This window comes from Quercus lobata, chromosome 5, assembly GCF_001633185.2.
Source record: "Quercus lobata isolate SW786 chromosome 5, ValleyOak3.0 Primary Assembly, whole genome shotgun sequence".
Lineage (NCBI taxonomy): Eukaryota > Viridiplantae > Streptophyta > Magnoliopsida > Fagales > Fagaceae > Quercus > Quercus lobata.
Genome location: NC_044908.1, coordinates 16,375,550 through 16,396,128, shown reverse-complemented (window position 1 = coordinate 16,396,128; position 20,579 = coordinate 16,375,550). Strand labels below are relative to the sequence as shown.

Genomic DNA, 20,579 nt, shown 5'->3' with positions numbered 1-20,579 from the left:
ACTTAAAAAAAAAAAAAAAAAATTGTATACAATCTTGAGATTGTATTGGTCAAGATCCCTTTGGTCAACGAACGTCGAGTTCGTCAACGTTCGTTGACCAATTCAAGCTCAAGAGAACTTTTGCTACCTAATCAAGAAGAATTGTTTCTCCAACTAAGATATATAAATTACATTGTAACAAATTCATATACAACATTGAGCCAAAAAAAAAAAGAAAAAAAAGAAACAAATTCAGATACAACAAGTCATAGTGACAACATGATATTGAGTAGGAAATTGGACTAATCAAGGCAATTTTACGAAACTAGTTAGCTAAATATATTCTTATCATGCTTTATAATTTACATATTCTTGTTTCTAGCATGTTATTCACATCCTAAAAATGTTACTAGCATGTTATAGAAGGTAAGGAATAAAATAAACAGCATGTAAAGTAAAGAACAATAAAAAAAGGAAAAAATCTAGGTTTCTTGGAGAGACCACTTATGCATGACTAAAGCTATGTACACAAGGATGAACATGTATGCACATCCTGAGGAAGAAACCCTATAATTCTACAAATTTTAACCTAACCTAAACAAACTATAGTCGAGAGGGGCATTGCATTTTGCAATGTAAGTGCAAAGGACTCGTCCATATTTAGCTCAACAACCCTATTTGGCAATTTCCAATCAAATGAACGCACGGATGTGCGAAGAATGTACTCAACTAGCACGATTCCCATCCTAGTCCTATAAAAAATGGAATTAATTCAAAATCATTTCCTCTTGGATCAATTTTTGCATTTTCCCACTCTGAAACCTTTCAGATGTGAAATCCAATGGGTTTTTCCACACATTAGGGTCACGCCTTATTGCCCGTATATTCATACACTAAGCCTAGTATTCTTTTGAATGTAATACCCATTCACTTCACATGCTTCAGTTGAGATTCTAGCCTAGTGTTCTTGTTGTTTCAACTTTTAACTATTGGATATAAAGTAATGGCATCTTTTTTTTTTGTCATGTTAACGGATGTCCTTATAATAGAATAATTTTGACACTATTTTATTGGAATATATAAAAAACTGATAACATTTATTATTTTATCATTCTTCCAATAAAATGTTTCTAAAAATAATAAATTTTCAGGTTTTCTTGGACAGGGATAGCCTTAGATCGGGTTTGGGTTTAGGTAGGGTAATCCTAACCCGACTCAAAATTTTATCCATGGATATCCATCTCTAAAACCCAATAAATAGTAAATACTCCATACTTGATCCCTTTTGGAATTTTTACCCGTGGATATCCAAACTCAGACCCGTCCCGACCCACTTATTTTATTTTTAATAATAAGATTGGATCTAGTAAACTGTGTATGTCCTTGTTTTTGTTTTTGTTTTTGTTTTTTTTTTTTTTTTTTTTTTTTTTTTTTTTTTTTTTTTGTTTTTTTTTTTTTTTGTTTTAAAATTTGAGCATGTGTAGATTTGTTTATTTTTTCACTCTGATTGTGTATGTTCAAAGAGCTTTTAAGTCACAAACAATGTGAAAATTTTGAACCAAAAGCACAAGATCCATGCTCAAACAAAGCATATAAAAGGAACGAATAACAACAAATATGGGCTGGGCTTTCCACACGTGTAAGTTTATATTTTTTATTTTTAAGAATAAGCCTAGATGGTCACAACAATTTTTTTTTTTTTTTTTTTTTTGAGAAGATGGTCACAACACAATTGATAACAAATATTACAACAGTAAATAATTGAAATTATCAGTACTATATATAAAAATGGAAGTATCTACAATTAATCCACCCAGTCTCCTATGATGCCATATGTTGGATCCTTTTTTTTTTTTTTTTTTTTTAAATTCTCTCTCTCTCTCTCTCTCAATTAACATTTTTTCAACTTTTACTCCATCAAACGTAGGCTATAAACAAGTCAAGCCGAATATTAAAAATTCAAATTTGTTTATTTAGTTTTATTTTGAAAATGAGCCCAGTATTAAAAGTAGTATTTTTCAACTTTTACTCCATCAAACGTAGGCTATAAACAAGCCAAGCCGAGTATTAAAAATTCAAATTTGTTTATTTAGTTTTATTTTGAAAATGAGCCAACTATTAAAAGTAGCATGTGGGTCTTTGTCCCAACCTAGATTCTTTAGAGAGAGTAGTATTAGTTGAGAATTCACACTGTTGGTCACATGTAATTCATCACCTAACCACATGCATTAATTGGCTGTGACAAAAATTAGGCATATTACTTTTAATATCAGCCATTGAATCAAAGAAAGTTTAAAAAGTAAAAAAAAAAAATAGTTAAAAATTAGAAGATGAAAAAGATGAAATTTTTTGTAAAGGATTCAGGAGGTACTGCGTTGCACCAGATCCAAATCCATTAATAACACCACCTATATGTTTAATGCGACAAGGTATCACTTAATATAACATATATATAACCTAATCCTAGTACTATTGTACGTACTACGTAGTTCCTTCTTAGAGAACTTGTTGCTGCATTATCCTCTTTTTCATCACACGCTATTCCATTCGTCGCTACTCAAAAACCATTCTAGTAAACTCCACTTCTAGGGACAATGCCTCACATGCTAGCCCTTACTAAAATGGCAAAGCAATATGGACCTGTCATGTACCTATATAAAAATGGGCACTTGTGACATGCCCGTACGTGGCATATACACCAGATGCAGCTAGCATGAGCATTTCTCAAGCCCACACATGAATTTCTCTAACAGGCCCCCAAATGCTGGTGCAACCCATTTAGCCTATGTTGCCCAAGACATGGTTTTTGCACATTATGGACCAAGGTGGAAGTTGCTTAGAAAATTAAGCAACTTACACATGCTTATAAGCAGTGAGGTGAAGAGTAGCATTAGGTTGCTATATCAGAAGTGAGGTGCAGAGTAGCAATAGAGTCTGGATACCAATTTATATATGAGGGAGCATATTCTTTTTGGTATGAATTATAGAAAAGGTGGTAGCCATTTTTTAAGTCTTCAAATGAGAGATGATCCACCTGACGTGTTGTAATAGAAGTGACGAAGGAGTCATATTTTGTACCAAGGCCAGCCAATAGGAAGGAATGCTTATGATGCTCTTCATTAAATAAGGTTTTCCAATAAGTCTCGAATTGGAAAACCTTATCTTTAACATAGTTTTTAGAACCGGACCGGACCGGATTGGAAGGTCAGATGGAAAAAACCGAAAATCGAGATGAAAACCGGTTTTTTAAGCATAAAAAACCGGATTTTTTGTTAAATCCGTGAATTGCTAAAACCGGGGTTGGACCGCACGAACCAGTGAGAACCGTGCAGTCCAACCCCTTACCAATTTTTTTTTTTTTTTTTACAATTTTATTCTACTTAATTAAATTATCCATCTCTTACAAGGAATAAAAAAAAATTATAATTAAAATCCTTCAAAGATATTCAATTTTACTTCAAAAATTAATCATAAATTTTAATGTTTTCAGATTATTTTATTTTATTAACTTTCTTATTTAATTATTAAATATATGCTTTAAAATCATTAAATTTCCCTCACATATATAGATATATTATCAATTTTGCTAGTTTTATAAATTTAATATCTATATTTAGGCTTTAATTAATTATTAAATTAATTATGACGTTATCACGGTTTGATCTCGGTTCGACCTCAAAAACCTTGAACCTCCTCTCCCTTTTACGGTTCAATAAACGGTCTGGGTCTGAAAACCTTGATCTTTAACTGTCGCTATTTAGGTTAGTTTTATTGTTATCATTGTATATTTTTTTTATTAAAAAGTTCATTTGATATATTGAAAACATTAAAATTTTGGATTAGTTTCTCAAAAAAAAGAAAAGAAAATTGGATTAATAAAAAAATTCTATGTTTTTATAGAGACAGATCCAATATGGAGAAGAAGATAAAAGTACTATAGCTCTACTATTAGAACTAAAAGCATGATTAAAAAACGGAAAAGAGTAGTAAATCTAGTGATAGCCCTAGACTCTATGCTCATCTCTTTATAACTTTTATACTAAAAGAGTCATTGCCCCAAAACACAAAACCTCACGAAACTACTTCTTTCCCATATAATATTACTTGCCTGGTTATGCCTAGCCACTGCCGCAATAGAGGTGGCAATTCCACCAAGAGTAGTGCTCATGTCAAGCTTCTTTCTTATTTTTGCACCAATTAATCACCCTTTCAGCATCTTCTCGTCACTGCTTTATCAACTAGCAGCCTTGCAGTGACATCCCGCTCAAACAATATTTTTTTGAGTTACAATTTTCGAATCACACTGTAAACTTTAGGGCTTGAAATAGTAACTAAGAATATATATATATATATATATGAAGAATATAAAATCTACTACCAATTTTAATAAAAAAACACATACAAAGAAAGTAATACTTATGATTATAATACTTTAATAAAATCATAAATAAATATCCTAATTAATTTTTTTTATTAATTACATATATTTATAAAATTTGCAATATTCATCATACCATTTTAAAATTTAGTAAAGTATATTTACTACAGATTTACTATAGTAATAGAGTCTATTTTTGAAAAATATAAAAAAATTAATTATTATATTATTGAAGTAATACCAATTATTACCATGTGATTTTGTACAAAATAATGATATTAACATACTATAAATTATATATTATTGTATGGGGCAAAAATCCAAGGGCCCAAAAGGTGATTGGGCTTGGGTCAAGACCCACTACAACTAATTTATAGAGATGGGTCTTCGGACCAACATGATGACTCCTAAATGACAGATCTTGAACAAAGAAAAAAAAAGAAACAAAGATAATGGGATAAAAAGTAAGGTTTGAATAATATAAGTATTTGATTTATCTTCCTTGAAATAGCCAATGAACCTTTTACACTTGGTAGGATGTAGGGTTAAGTATTCTCTCTGATTCTTTAAGGATCTAATCCATGTTCATAGGAGTTTTCCTCTCTTTTATAGTGCTTCAGATCTAATCCTGTCCCTCCACATGGAGGGCTATTGATTTTCCTTTAGGATACTTGTCACATCCTTCCTTTTCATGTTATGTTGAGAATGTTACAGGCTGTCTTGGCACTGTGTCATTCAGCCATTAATATGGCTAACATGGTTGGTGTAGTGCATTTGATGTAGAGGTGATTGATCCTTCCTTTTTAGATTATGCTGAGAATGTTACAGGCTGTCTTGGCATTGTGTCATTCAACGATTAATATGACTAGCATGGTTGGTACAGTTCATTTGATACAGAGGTGATTGATACTTTTTTGGAAAGTTTTCCCTTATTCCTGGTTTCGTCTGTGTAGTGCTACCTTCCTCAGATGATGACCCTTGTAAAAATTTCTTCCTTCCCGCGGGTTGTCCTCGTCCGGTTACCTTCTTTGGACCGAATGACTTTTCGGCCTCTTTCTTCTTTTTGGTAGTTCTAGGGTCCATCTATAACCTAATGGGTAGACACGTTGGGCTTTTAGACTCTTCAAATAAGGCCCAGGGGTCTAATGTCTTGGGCCTCCCACAATTACCTTTAGTTTTAATTTTAAAACAAAGAAAAGAAAAAGTAGTTAAAATTTTATTTATTTGGTTAATGTTGCAGTTGCACCCATGAAAATCCCTAAACATTTTGAAATAAAAATTATTATAGTGCTTTTAACATTTTCTAGTCAAAATACACTTATAACTAGCATCACCCATGTGAGCTGGTCATCATGATGAGACAAATCAATAGTGAACAAAAATTAATTACCGCTAGGATATCATAGAGAGTAGTCTTATTCTTATTAGCAGCAGATTGTGCCATGGAAGTCACTCCACTAGGTGTTATTTCGTTAGTCCTAGTGGCCGGTTCTCAACTCAGCAGCTTGTTTTTTTAATGGCGTCACCTTGTTCAATATGTTTGTCACCGAATGAAAGAGCAGTTGTCTCTAGTGCCTCACCAATTGTTATATGACATCTCTATTAAGAACATTTCCTGTAGACCTAAGTCAAAGTGGCACATCTGGGGTCCCGTCATGTATCGTCGCAAAACCTGTCTAAAAAATACGTACATTCTAGATGTGCACCTTTTTGTTGTACTACTCTACACACATCAAATAGAAATTTTGAACCGTGTTATGTTGGAACCCAAAATGAAATGCACAAAATGACATAATTGTTGGAGTAAGTCTGAAGGTTTAACATGGATGATGGAGATTTTCGTTGAAAAGGGCCAAAAAAAAAAAAAAAAAAAAATCTTGAAATATGATTGTGGGGCCCAAATGATTTATGGGCCAGGCCCATCTACCCGGGGAGAACCCAAAGGCCCAAGCTGAGGAGGGCTATGGCCCAAACTCGACAAAATATCCTTTAGATACCGCCGAGGGCAGTTCAGTCCTCGGCAGACCCAAGGTACCCCCAGAAAGAAGGGTAAAAACGGTATAGGACTGAAACTTGGAAGAAAGATCTGAAATATCAAGGGAAAGCTGCCCTTACTGCCATTCAATGCTCTGAACCTGACAGAGCCGCATTCTTTGGCTTTTACAACCACCCCCAGCGACTTTGAGTGCAGGCTGATGGGACAAATATCAACCTTGGAAATGTTGACCCTATACGTGGACGAAGGACAGTGAACACAGGGGAATATAAAAGGAAAAATCAGTAACCTAAAGAAGAGGCTGGGAAAAATGGCCAAAAACCAGAACCTCCCAGCCCACCTCCAGGAGAAAGACTCCATGGGTGAAGATAACCTAGACACGCACGAATACCACGAAAAACCCACCGCTTGTCGATCAAGGCCTAGCCTTTCAAACCCACGCTCTACAAATGATATTGTTGGGGCCTTTTTACGTGCGAACCCAACACTGTTACGGTCCGCCACGAATCGTGTCCCCACAATTGGCGCCGTCTGTGGGAAGGGCTTGTGTGTTGGCATAGGCGGTGGGTCGAGAGAATCTCGGTGTTATTTCTAACCGTTGGTTACAGAGTTCTAGTATAAAGTCCTGTTAAGGGCTACGTTCCTTGACTAGGGGCTTGACTGAGGAGCCAACTCCCATAAAGCCAAGGTCCCCCGTAAAGAGCAAACTAGGCGCTTGGTAGAGTTAATCGTATGAATAATTCTAGGGGCTTGGTCGAGGGGCTAACTCCCTTAAAACCAAGTTCCAGCGCCAAGGAAAACTAGGTTTTGGACAAAACCAAGGCATTGCATGGTCCACGGACCCAAGTCTCAGGGGAAACCAACTACCTGGATGATGAAAACTAGGTTTTGGATAGAACCAAGGCATTGCATGGTCCACGGACCCAAGCCTCAGGGGAAACCAACTATCTGGATGATGAAAACTAGGTTTTGGACAGAATCAAGGCATTGCATGGTCCTCGGACCCAAGCCTCTGGGGAAACCAACTACCTGGATGTAATGAAAACTAGGTTTTGGACAGAACCAAGGCATTGCATGGTCCTCGGACCCAAGCCTCTGGGGAAACCAACTACCTGGATGTAATGAAAACTAGGTTTTGGACAGAACCAAGGCATTGCATGGTCCTCGGACCAAGCCTCAGGGGAAAACCAACTACCTGGATGTAATGAAAACTAGGTTGGATAGAACCAAGGCATTGCATGGTCCACGGACCCAAGCCTCAGGGGAAACCAACTACCTGGATGATGAAAACTAGGTTTTGGACAGAACCAAGGCATTGCATGGTCCTCGGACCCAAGCCTCTGGGGAAACCAACTACCTGGATGTAATGAAAACTAGGTTTTGGACAGATCAAGGCATTGCATGGTCCACGGACCAAGCCTCAGGGGAAACCAACTGGACAGAACCAAGGCATTGCATGGTCCACGGACCAACTAATGTAATGAAAACCTAGGTTTTGGACAGGGCATTGCAAACGGACCCAAGCCTCACCTGGATGATGAAAACTAGGTTTTGGACAGAACCAAGGCATTGCATGGTCCACGGACCCAAGCCTCAGGGGAAACCAACTACCTGGATGATGAAAACTAGGTTTTGGACAGAACCAAGGCATTGCATGGTCCTCGGACCCAAGCCTATGGGGAAACCAACTACCTGGATGATGAAAACTAGGTTTTGGACAGAACCAAGGCATTGCATGGTCCCCGGACCCAAGCCTCTGGGGAAACCAACTACCTGGATAAGGAAAGCTAAGTTTTGGACATGGGTCTGGCGTGCATCGCGCAGCACTCAGCAGTTATCCCGGTTAGTTCCAAGAGTTCAATTTATTGAGGATTACCATTGTTATACTTGATAATACTTGTGAGTTTAAACTAGAGGGAATCTGTGTTAAGGCATTTTTCTGCCCGGAATATCATTAAGGGCAAGCTTAGATTTGATATTCATGCACAAAGTAGTTGTTGCAAAAAAAAAAAAAAAAAAAAAAAAAAAAAAAAAAGCATGTATAAAGAAATGAACACATCTTTTATTAAGACAAAAGAACAGTACAGTGTACAGTAAAAAGCTGAAACAAGCTTACATTAGAGTTAACCGCGTAAGCAAAAGAAAAGTACAAAAGAGTGAAGATAAAGCCGAGGAGATAGCTCAGAGGAGAGGTTGGCTACTGTTCCAAGATGTCGTCTGAGGAAACTATTCCTCGACGCTTCTACATGCCCATAACTCAAGCAGCCAAAGAACCTGACCTCAGGCTAACACCATCTACAGAAAAGGTGCAGGGAGCCGGAAGTTGGGAAGCCCCCGCAAAAATTTGCCGGCTACAAGGTAGACAGCGCTGATGGTGGAAATTCCTTCTTCGGACATACCAAAAATCTGGCATGACCAGAACCTGCTTCGGATTTTGACTAAAAGAGGGGGAAACACCCTCTCCCCTCTGTCGAAGTGGAAATTTCTCTTGATTTTATGCTTCCTTGGCCCGTACATCACTCCTTTGAGTCTCGAGAGGACACGGCGCCTCTGCGGTGGAGAAAGTTCTTTTTCCCTAACCCTCGCCTCAAACATGATTTCCTAAAGGAGGAAGCTGAAGGGTTTGTGCAAAAGTAAAGCAACTTTCTCTCCTATTTATTTAAGGGATAAGGTGGTGGCATTTAATTCACGCAGCGTCCCAAGGAACGCTACCGACAAGACGTCTCTGGCTCGATTTCCAATGCCGTCTGCAAACCTGAGATTAAAGGAGTCTCGCGAAGGTGCGCCTCGAACACTGGGACGCCAAAAAGTACCGCGTGACCAAAGACCATGGAAATGCCTCTTTATTGGTGGGCTTAGTAAAATCGCGGCCCGGGCCCGTTCTGCATGGGGGTCCTCGGACTACGGCCCACGCCGGGGAATAACCGTTGCCGAGGACAACCCCCTGCTCGGCAACTTGTGAGATACCTGAAAAAAGGGATAAGTAGAACCAAGGCCTTGCATGGTCCTCGGACTCAAGCCTATGGGAAAACCGAGTACAAAAAATTATAATTATTCCAAGTTTTAGACAGAACCAAGGCCTCGTATGGTCCTCGGACCCAAGCCAATGGGGAAACCAAATACTTGAAAAAAAAAAAAGGTTTTGAATTTTGTAAGATGGGCTACTTGATAAAAATGTCAGGTCACTTCATCCACGGCTTAAACACCATGAAAGATTAATGCCAATAAAGGTGTAAGGAAGGTGGTGGAACGCCCCAGCAATCAGTCGTATAAGAAGGCTGTTCATTTAGTGAGCGATATATCTCCAAATGGTGATTCCTCACACGGCATCAAACCTTCGTTTTTCTCCTCGGCTAGCATGGGGTAAGTATTACTTTTCACTGGTCGGCCTTATCGTGCCAAGCACTTCTATTAAAGTTATGGCGACATCTTTTTATTATCAAATATTTTGGTCTTAGTCGTCATTGATTCAGATGCTATATTATTGTGCCGAGCAGCGTTTGCAAATTTATAAAAACTTAGAGACATAACATGCGAAATGAGATAAACAACAATTTTTATTAATATGAAAAATTATTACAACATACAAAAAGGGGCTCAAACGAGCCTATACAAAATGTGAACTGCCTAAGCAACAATTACAACCGTAGTACAGATAAGTAAACTGTCAGGCGTATCTTAAACTCGTCTTCAAAAGTCTCTCCAATCTCTGCCTCAATGTTGCTCGTACTAAGAGAAGAACCTTCTTTGGAAAGAGATGAAGGAGAAGGAAATAGTAAGGAAGAAATCAATGAAGAAGATGGAGGACATGAGTAAAGAAGGAGGAGAAGAAGAGAGAAGAGATGAAAAGAAAGAAAAAGGAGCAAAAGAGGGAGAAAGAAAAACACCAGGATGGAACTGGTGCTGGGAAGACTAAGAAAGGGAGGCAAAAGGAGGCGCCAGTGAACGAAGAGAGGAAGAAGCAGGGGCACTTAGTCCCTGCCTCGATCCTGACTCCCAACACACTGGAGCCATATTAGGTATGCTCATGAGAGCGAGGTTGGTACTGACGATGGGTGTTCTCGACTCGGCCACGCCGAAAGTTTGACGTAACGAGTCCCTGCTTCGGATTTTGACTGAAAGAAGGGAGAGGTTGATTTTGAGTCTTCGCCATCCCTGTCCCGATCGAGCCATAATGAGCTTTATCAGAACGTGGCATTTATAGGAGGGGTTTGGCTCCTGCATCACTCGTTGTTATGGTAACGTGTATCACGATTTAGTGTATAAACCCGTGGGTAGAGTGAACCCTAGGGGAGGCCAAGTATTTCAAATCTCAGAAGGGTGAAGAGGGATTCTTTGCAAGAACAATAACCTCCTCCCTCCCTTCTTATACAGAGGGTGGAGCGGGAGACATTTAATAGGTTCAGATCTCCAAAGGAATCTGCCAACGCAAACGTGCCGGTTCCGTTTCTCCACCCCGTCAAAACAAACCGCCGAATTAAAGTAGTCTCGTAAATAGCGGCCATTAAAAGCGCGTTTTGGATACCCAAACGATAAGGACGCATCGAGCGCGAAATCAAAAAACTGTCTCATAGATCGGTGCATTTCTTGGGCAGATGAAGAGCCGCCAGCATTATTAATAGGCCGAGTTGATTGGGCCGTAAGAAGAGGTCCGGCATCACCAAAACCCCCCTTTCCAACCCAGAGGTTGGATAACCGGGTTTTGAGGGGCTATTGTGGGGCCCAAATGATTTATGGGCCAGGCCCAAAGGCCCAAGCCGAGGAGGGCTATGGCCCAAACTCGACAAAATATCCTTTAGATACCGCCGAGGGCAGTTCAGTCCTCGGCAGACCCAAGGTACCCCCAGAAAGAAGGGTAAAAACGGTATAGGACTGAAACTTGGAAGAAAGATCTGAAATATCAAGGGAAAGCTGCCCTTACTGCCATTCAATGCTCTGAACCTGACAGAGCCGCATTCTTTGGCTTTTACAACCACCCCCAGCGACTTTGAGTGCAGGCTGATGGGACAAATATCAACCTTGGAAATGTTGACCCTATACGTGGACGAAGGACAGTGAACATAGGGGAATATAAAAGGAAAAATCAGTAACCTAAAGAAGAGGCTGGGAAAAATGGCCAAAAACCAGAGCCTCCCAGCCCACCTCCAGGAGAAAGACTCCATGGGTGAAGATAACCTAGACACGCACGAATACCACGAAAAACCCACCGCTTGTCGATCAAGGCCTAGCCTTTCAAACCCACGCTCTACAAATGATATTGTTGGGGCCTTTTTACGTGCGAACCCAACACTGTTACGGTCCGCCACGAATCGTGTCCCCACAATGATACAACATGAGATATAAACATGGTCATTTTTTAATGTGGAAACATTTGTTACTTTTATGTTTTAGCCTATAACCTAGAAAAAACACATTGAAGGGATCAAGTGAAATTTATTAGAATTATAAGGGTATGATAATCTGGACAGCCAAATAATCTCTCTTTGTGGACCTAACCGAAGCAAAATAAATTTTAAGGTGAATTGAACTTAATGAATGGTGTTACTTTATTTTGCAAAATAAATTTTTTAAAGTGAGCTACATCTAGCAGCTCCACTCATCTGCGAATGGAAAGATTGAGGTTGGCGAATCAAATACAGTTGATCAATCCCATAACACTCTCAATGGAGTCAGGACTTGAAGTTAAGGGGTGGCTTTGTTGTTGGCTATGTGTAGCAGCTGGAACCTTTGGCTCTACTGCTACTTAGCTGCTTGAGAGATTTTTTTTTTGGGTGTGACTTTGATATATGCTACTATTGGGTAAGGACAAAATAATTTTATTTAAATTTTTTTAAAAGGCCGAGTTGTTTTTCTTTGGATAAAATTGGTTGATTGGATTTAATTTGTTTTAGATTAATTATTGGTATTTTTTGTTGTGCTAATTTTTTGAGCTTGAATATTTTCTTTTAAATTTTAGAATTATAGATTGTTTTTAATGGTCTTTATAAGGAGAAATTTTAGAGTTACAAACTTTTTTACAAATTGTTGATGCAGTGAGTGGTTATCGGTAAGTAAAAAAGTAATGGACCAAGTGCAAACCAATATGAATTTGCTATCTTAATAGCTTGTAAAAATGTTTCAAAAACGTTTGTGCTAATAGCATTACTTTTAAAAAAATTAACGATATTATTAAAGGGAGCAAGGCAAGGGAGTCAATATCGTACCGGAAGCTATTTTGGTTTGGTCAGAGAAATGAAATATTCCGATACCGATTGATATTGGTGTACCATTTCGAAATTATCGCTAATTTGATATATTTATATATAAAAATTAATAAATATAAATATTTATATGTTTAATTGTAAAAAAAAAAATATATGTACTTTCTTAAAAATATTTAAAATTATAAATCTATGTCTTATTTAATATGTTAACCCCTAATTGAAATGTTAGTTAATTAAAATAATATGCAATCTACTTAGATGATGATGATGTAATTCAACCAAAAAAAAAAAAAAATGATGATGATGATGTAGATTTGATAGTCACTGGCAGATCACATGTATGTAAAAAGAGTTCGGTTAATGTGTGCCCTTAGGGCACACATTAAGCCATCCATTTTTAGAAACATTTTCTCGGTAATTGAAAAAGCAATCAATACTTTTTTAATTTCTGAGAAAATATTTCCAAAAATGATCAACTATTGTGTGCCCTTAAGGCACACATTAGTAAAATCCATGTAAAAAAAATTAATAAATTTCCCACTATATTTTTTTGAAACCCGAGTTCTAAAAGAAAAAAGAAAAAAAGGGTAGCTCTTTGGAAGTTGTAACTTTAAAATGTTAGTACGTAGTTCACATGAGTGGGTGTTAGGGCACACCACCACTCGAAACAAAGGTACTTTGCTTTTTATAAAAGCAAAAAAAAAGTCTCAGAATACATTTAAAAGAAGCGCAAGAGTTGGAGAGAAGCGCAAGAAGAAGATGAAGAAGAAGAAAAAGAAAAGAAGAAGAGTAGACAAAGACGATGGCAAAATGGGTATATAACCTGGTACAGCCGAAACGAGTCTGGTACAACCAGTATTTGAATTAGTATGAAACACCAATGTGCTTGTACTGGTGTTCGTGCCGGAACTGTAAATACTAGCAATTTCGGCCGGTATGGTTCGAGATTGACTTTTTTGGAGCAAAGTGTAACTTTATAGAACAAAATTACTAAAAGCCTCCGAATCGTGGTTCCACTTGAATCGTATCAGTTCCAAGTTTTTATTTGATTCCACTTATATTCACATGCTTGGAGTTATTTGCTACCACTGCTGGCCATTGAAAACAAAATCATTTGGTGTCCAGGTATTTTGACAAATAACTTTTAAGACTATTGCATAAAGTTTAAACTAAAATAATGTATTTATTAGTTTAATTTAGTATGTAATTGGCTTTTAACTCATGAATCATGATTATTATTTCTAATATAATACACCAAATTTAGCTCAATTTCAAAAAAATTCCTAATAGCAATTTCTCCTATTGGTTTCTAGCTTTTTGAGTGTATAGCACCATGAATGACATGTTCATGAGTTAGAATTTTTACTAAACCAGAGTTTTTTTTTTTTTTTTTTTGGGGGGGGGGGGGGAGGGGTGGGGGAGAAATGAAACCAAAGTTAAATAAGATTGATAAATATTCATAAATTCTCTTTTGGTGGGTAAGGCATCAATCGGATTTCTCAGGTGAAGATAAACCATTGCTTTTGGGAGGCCAATAAATATATATGCTGATGCCTTAGCCACTAGGAACTTGGAGACAAACCAAGATTTTGCTTTTTTGATAATCCTTCTGTGGACATTACTATGTTGTTGTAGTATGACGCAATGGGCATGTATTAGAGCATCTACATTAGTGGAGCCATAATTTTAGCTAATTGGCTCCACCAAAAGCTATTTTACCTTTTTACTTTATAAAATACCCAACATTAGTAGTTTTATTTTAGCTTTTAACATAATAAAATAATATAAACAATATAATAAAATAATATATCCACTATAATAAACAACAACCATTACAATAAACAAACTACCAACAACCACCGCATCCCAAACCCAATCACACCCAACAACGACCGATTGCCACCTTGGAAAACCCATTGCCAAAAAACACCACACAAACTGATCAATGACACAGACCACAACCACTGCCAACCACCCTTAACCACCTAACAACAACTAGAAAGCCAAGAACAATCACCTAGAACCCCAAAGCACAAAAGTGTAAATAATGTGTCAAACATTAATTTAGTCTTTCTTTTTAAGGTTGAAAGGAGAATAAAAATAGTTGAAATTTTTTTTAGTGATTTAAAAAGAAAAAGAAAAACACACATTGAGGATTTGTTTGGGATTTGCTTATTTTGCTGAAACTTAATTTTTTTTTTTTTTTGCTGAAAGTACTGTAAATAAAGGTAAAAGATGGCTGAAATAGTACAACAAGACCCATAAATAGTATCAAAAGGTGCAGTAGAACTCATGCATAATAGTAAAAAGAAGTTAAATAGTAGTAAAAATAAGTTGAATAGTAAAATAAGTTGGCAAAAAATAAGCTATCCAAATGCAACTTGATAAAAAAGATCAACATGTGGAGTTCCGGAAAAGACGTAAACCTTTTCTTCTTTGAATCGCTGTGTTGAAGTGAGTGACGCTGTCTTTCTTACCACTTACTACAAGTTAAAACTATGGCCTTCACCACACATCCTTGGTGCGATGGTCTCTCTATAAGTATAAGTGCCTGTAAGGTGTGGGAAGTAAAGTTCAGGGTTCAAGTCTTCAGGACTGAGCTTCATACACATATACACTTAGATTAGACTAGAGTAAAATTTTATTTTGTAAAAAAAAAAAAAAAAAAAAAAAAAAAAAAAAACTATGGCCATAGAACACCAACTTTGACTTCTTTTCTGTCACATTTTGGACTATTCATCTTATGCGTTTTGGGCAAGATGACGACTGGGAGAGAGATGGGTTGGCGATGGGACTGGGGTCGGCATTGGGGCTTGGGGTTTTGATCTGTGATGGGGCTTGGGTCGGCGAGAAGGAATGAAGATGACTAATTGAAGAGAGAGCTTGGGTGAGGAAGAAGGAGGAATAGGAGCTAGGCTTGTGTCAGTGAGAGTGGAGAAAGAGAGGTGAGATTGTGAAGAGAATGAGAAGAACAGAGCAAAAAAAGAAATAAATATTATTTTAATGGGAGGGAGAATAAAAAATAATATTTGCATTTTACCTTTGAACTATAGTGCACAACCATCTTTGGCCGTGCTCTATAATTGAGAAGCCAAAAATTTTGGTTAATCGTTAATAATTAATTTTAGCGTTAAATACTATTTTGATCCCTAAATTTTACTAAAAGTTTATTTTTATTTCTAAACCTTAAAATCATTTTTCGTCCCTAAACTATTGAAAAGTTAAACTATTAAAAACTCCTTACAATATTTAAGGATAAAAAATGAATTTTTTAAAATTAAGAACAAAAAAACAAATTCTTAGTAAAGTTTAGGAACTAAAATAGTATTTTACCCTTATTTTTATGTCAACAACATAAACATGAGGATGCAGTTACACATAAACATAAACTTTTATGTTACACGAAATAAATTGAATAATTTTTTTTGTTCATTCCATATTTGTGCACATTTTGGTTTTAATATATACAGCTAATAGAGAAAGAATTGATAAGTTTATCCTAGAACCAAAATTTGAGTAAAACAAAATATTTTTGGATATCTAATATGTAAAGAAAAAAATTCTACAAAGATGAAAAATAAAATAAAAGATGATAATATCATAAATATTTTTCCAAATCCATGCAAATGGAAAAAAAAAAAAAAAAAGATTTGACAATTATCACCATCAAGTTGAATTGAAGAATGCTAGGAATCCATCTTATGGCAAAAACGATTCTCCCAGAATGAGAAACCTGGAAAAAATTGAAAAAAATAAAATAATGAGAAAAGAATTACAATATGAGAGAGAGAAAGAGGGAGAGAGAGATTATTGGGGAAAATAAATATATTGCAATAGTTCACCAGTTACAGTAGAACTAGTCTATGGCAACTGATTTTCGTTTTAATAATATCAAAGTCACCGTTTTGATTATCTAATCAAGAAATTGCAATATAAACATATATTCATATCTATATTTTTGTTAATACATCCCATAATTCTAAAACCATAAAATTATATATATATATATATATATATATATATATATTCATATACTAGTTTCCCATAAAATATATATCAAAATAATCTTATGCACTCTAAGAAAGTACATTAAGAAAAAGACATTTTGTCAAAGAGTTAAAGTCTAGCTTGAAAATAAGATTTATGATAGGAATCTACAGAAAATATATAAGTAAAGTAAGACTAACTCAAGAATCTGTCATTTGACATTTTGGGGATTTTAGTGCTTGCCATGAGGCAAGTTTATCAAATTTCTCTAAACTGTGTGAATTTATAATTTCACATGGCAAGTCATATTTTGTACACCTTATATGGTTTGTTTTACCTATTCATCTCTTTCTCTCTCATTTTGGGTTTTTTTTTTTTTGGTTAAATTTAAACACATTTTTAGTAACATCAGACTAATAAAGCATCAACTTGCAAGTTATTTTTTACTCTTTGATATAATTATTTTAAAAAACAGAAACATAAACATGTATTTCTAACCTAATTCTAAACAGAAACATAAATATGTATTTTACCCATAAGAAATAAATTAAATATTCTTTTATGTGCATTCTTGACGTGTTCCCTTTTGAATTACTTTACATACATAAAGTAGAAAATATAGAACATTGTTATGTTGGAACCCAAATGAGATACCATAGGCTGTACAAAAATGAGAGAATTGTTGGAGTAAGTTTGAAGATTTGATATGGATGATGGAGATTTTCGTTGAAAAGGGTAAAAAATCTTGAAATAGAACAACACATGAGATATAAACACGGTCATTTTTTAATGTGGAAACATTTGTTACTTTTATGTTTTAGGCTATAAATTCGTACAAAAAACAAGCATAACTGAAAACTCACAAAAATGAATAATTAGGAAAAGTGTGAAAGAGTAATCCAAAAGAATATGTATTTTGAAGTGTGGGAATGAGAATGAAATTTATTAAATAACAAGCAGTTTTGAAAAGCATCATTCCAAAAATAAAGAGGAATATTGGCGTGGGTAAGTAAAGCAAAACTTGTTTATACTGAATGGTGATATTTATGCTAAACAACACCATTTTGTTGGACAGTGTGTAGACATGAGATATGATTAGAAATACCACTTTATGTTTAAATTGAATTAATGCTCAACATATTTTTGAAATTGAATAAAAATGAAAAGAACATCATTTTTGCAAGTCATGTGAAAGACTCAAGTTTATCTATTGTAAGCATCCAAAAAATGAAATGATAATATTTATAAAAATTTTGAGAACAAATAGGAAATGATCCCTATACATACGTGTAAATTATCAACTTTAGCAGAAATATTATTTTAGTAGATGACAAGGAGAAAGGAAATTGTTTATTATAGAACATGACCAAATTTTGAAACCACTTGAGAAATAAGAGGGAAGATGTACAGTCCATATGTTTCATAGATGTATTAGTATCCTTGTGTAATTATGTATATGATGAACTAAAATTAAATTATCGATAATGCGACAAACGTGTTAAACATTGTGTAAGAGAAAGGAGGATGTAAAGGTAAAGAGATGGGTTGACCCAATATGTTTCACAGATAAACCAAAACTGTTACCAATTTGGATTTGATATAAGACCGGATGTTCTTTACTTGTGTGTTTAAATTTGATATATTAAGTGGTGAGTGGTGCTACGGTTGGTGGGAGATGTGTTTGGGGAAGATGAATTGGTGGTGGTGGTGGAGGCAAATAAAAAAAATAAAAATATTGTTAAAAAAGAAGGGCAATTATTAGATATGATACCATGAGCGAAACGAAAAATATTGAAAAAAAAATATTTGAGATATTGTTATGCCTTGCCAGAATCAAGGTCAAGCCATCGAGGCTTCTGAATTTATATTCACAATAGTTTTGACATAAAATAACAAATATATAAACACGATACAGATCAACTAGATAAATGGAAGTGATTTCTCTCCTGAAAATTTTATTGAGGAAGATAGATATACTATTGCTTCCACTAGTATATTGGAATTTAAAGCATACTTACAACTAGAACAATGGTAGTGATAGCCCAAGACTCTAGGCTAATCACTTTATAACTTAGATATTGAAAGAGTCATTGCCCCAAAATAGAAAAATAGAAAATCTCATATAACTTCATCTTTCCCATTTGATAATTACCTACTTTGGTTTATCCACTGGTAGCCTTGCACTGGCATCATGCTCATAGATTTTACTTTTTTAAGGTACAATTTTCCAGTCATACTACAAACTCTATGATAAAATGTTGGAATTTTCCTTTGAGAGAGAATAAAATGTCGGAGCATAGTTAACCTAAATGCGGATTTACTAACTTCTTAATTAATACGATTTTAAATGAAAGATAAAAATAATATAGGTTTTGAAATAATATTTGATATACCAAAATAATCGTTTTGAATTTAATTATCTCATTTAAATATATGAAAGAAAATACTAAATCCACTATCAATTTTAATACCAAAATACTTAGAAAGAAAGTAGTTGCGGCTCCAGTGATTTTTTTTTTATAGAAGGGTCATTAATAAACTTATATTAAATGAAATTAATAAAAAGAGAACTTGAATGTAACGAGTTATTGATAAAAAAACGCAAATACATGAAATTTTACAATTTCTTTTACGAGTGTTCATATTTTGAAACCATTACATGATATAGTTTATTTTCAGTTGTCATTATTTATTATCAATGTGGCTAGCTGTGACTATTTTATTTTGTTAATTTTTTATAGCATTTTTATTATTATGCATTATTATCTATATGTCATTATTTTAATAATTTTTTTTAAACAAAATGACAAAATGCAAACCCACACTATATTATTTATTAACTCACACAACTACATTCATCCATACATAAATATTACATTAAGTGTCTACTTAATCAATCAAATACTTTATAACATCACTAACTTTACTATTTATTTTGAATAACTAGCAAAAATAATATACTAGATATCTAATTATTGTTTGGTTTTGGGCAAGAAGTGATCAGGGTGTGCAAAAATAATTTTAAGGATAAAATAAACTAATTATATATATATATGGGTGTGTGTGTATATATGTATTATATTTATTTTTGAATTCAGAGGTTCATTTTAACCCCCTAAGAACAAGTGCCACCGCTCCTAGTTGCAAAAGAAAAGGAAAAGAGAGAGAAGAAATAAATAAACTAGAGGATTAAGCGTGGCATTACAGCACAATGGGTGAATTAATTAATTGTAGTTTGCAAATGCTTCTATTTTTATATACCGTATAATTAATTTCAATTTATTTATGATTGTAAATTTTTTTTTATCAGTTTTGTTGTGATCCTGTAGACTTATTCTTAAAAAAAAAAAGAAGAAAAAAAAAAAGAAGGAAATTTGAACTTACATGTGTGAAGAGCCCAGTTCAAATTTGTTATTCATAAATTTTATATGCTTTGTTTGAGCATGGAACTTGTGCTTTGGATCAAAATTTTCAAATTTTTTGTGAATGTAAAACTCTATGAATTTACACAATCAGAGTGAAAATATAATCAAATCTACATATGCTCAAACATTAAAAAACAAAAATAAAATAAGGTGCACACATTGTTTACTGCATCCATTTTTTTTTTAATATAAAATAAAATAAAACAATTTGGGTTGGGGCAGATCCAAGTTTTGTTATCCATGGGTAAAAAATCCAATAGGATCCGGAAGTTATTGGGTTTTGGAGTTGGATATCCACCCAGTCTATTAACACCTGAAAATTTATAAATTAAAAAAATAAAAAAAAATAAAAAAGAAGAAGGCATTACAAGATTAATGTCAACCTGCCAGGTAGGCCGATGTTAATTTGTCTTTGTACGTAACTCTTTTCCGAATCTGCTTAGTATTTCTGAATCAGCTTAGGATACTTTTCCCACCTACACTGTCATTAGGCTAAGTTTGGTTTTAAAAGCCTGTGATATCTTTCTAAACCTTTAGAATACAGTCTCTCAGACTTGACTCTCTCTACAAACCTGAACCTCCTGAGTCTCACAGAAATTTTTTTCCAAGGA

General features: G+C 34.9%; 1 pseudogene; it reads right to left on the bottom strand.

Moving 5' to 3' along the window:
- Nucleotides 1–3,927: 3,927 nt before the first annotated feature.
- Nucleotides 3,928–9,184, bottom strand: LOC115990067 (annotated as a pseudogene).
- Between the last annotated feature and the right edge of the window lie 11,395 nt (nucleotides 9,185–20,579).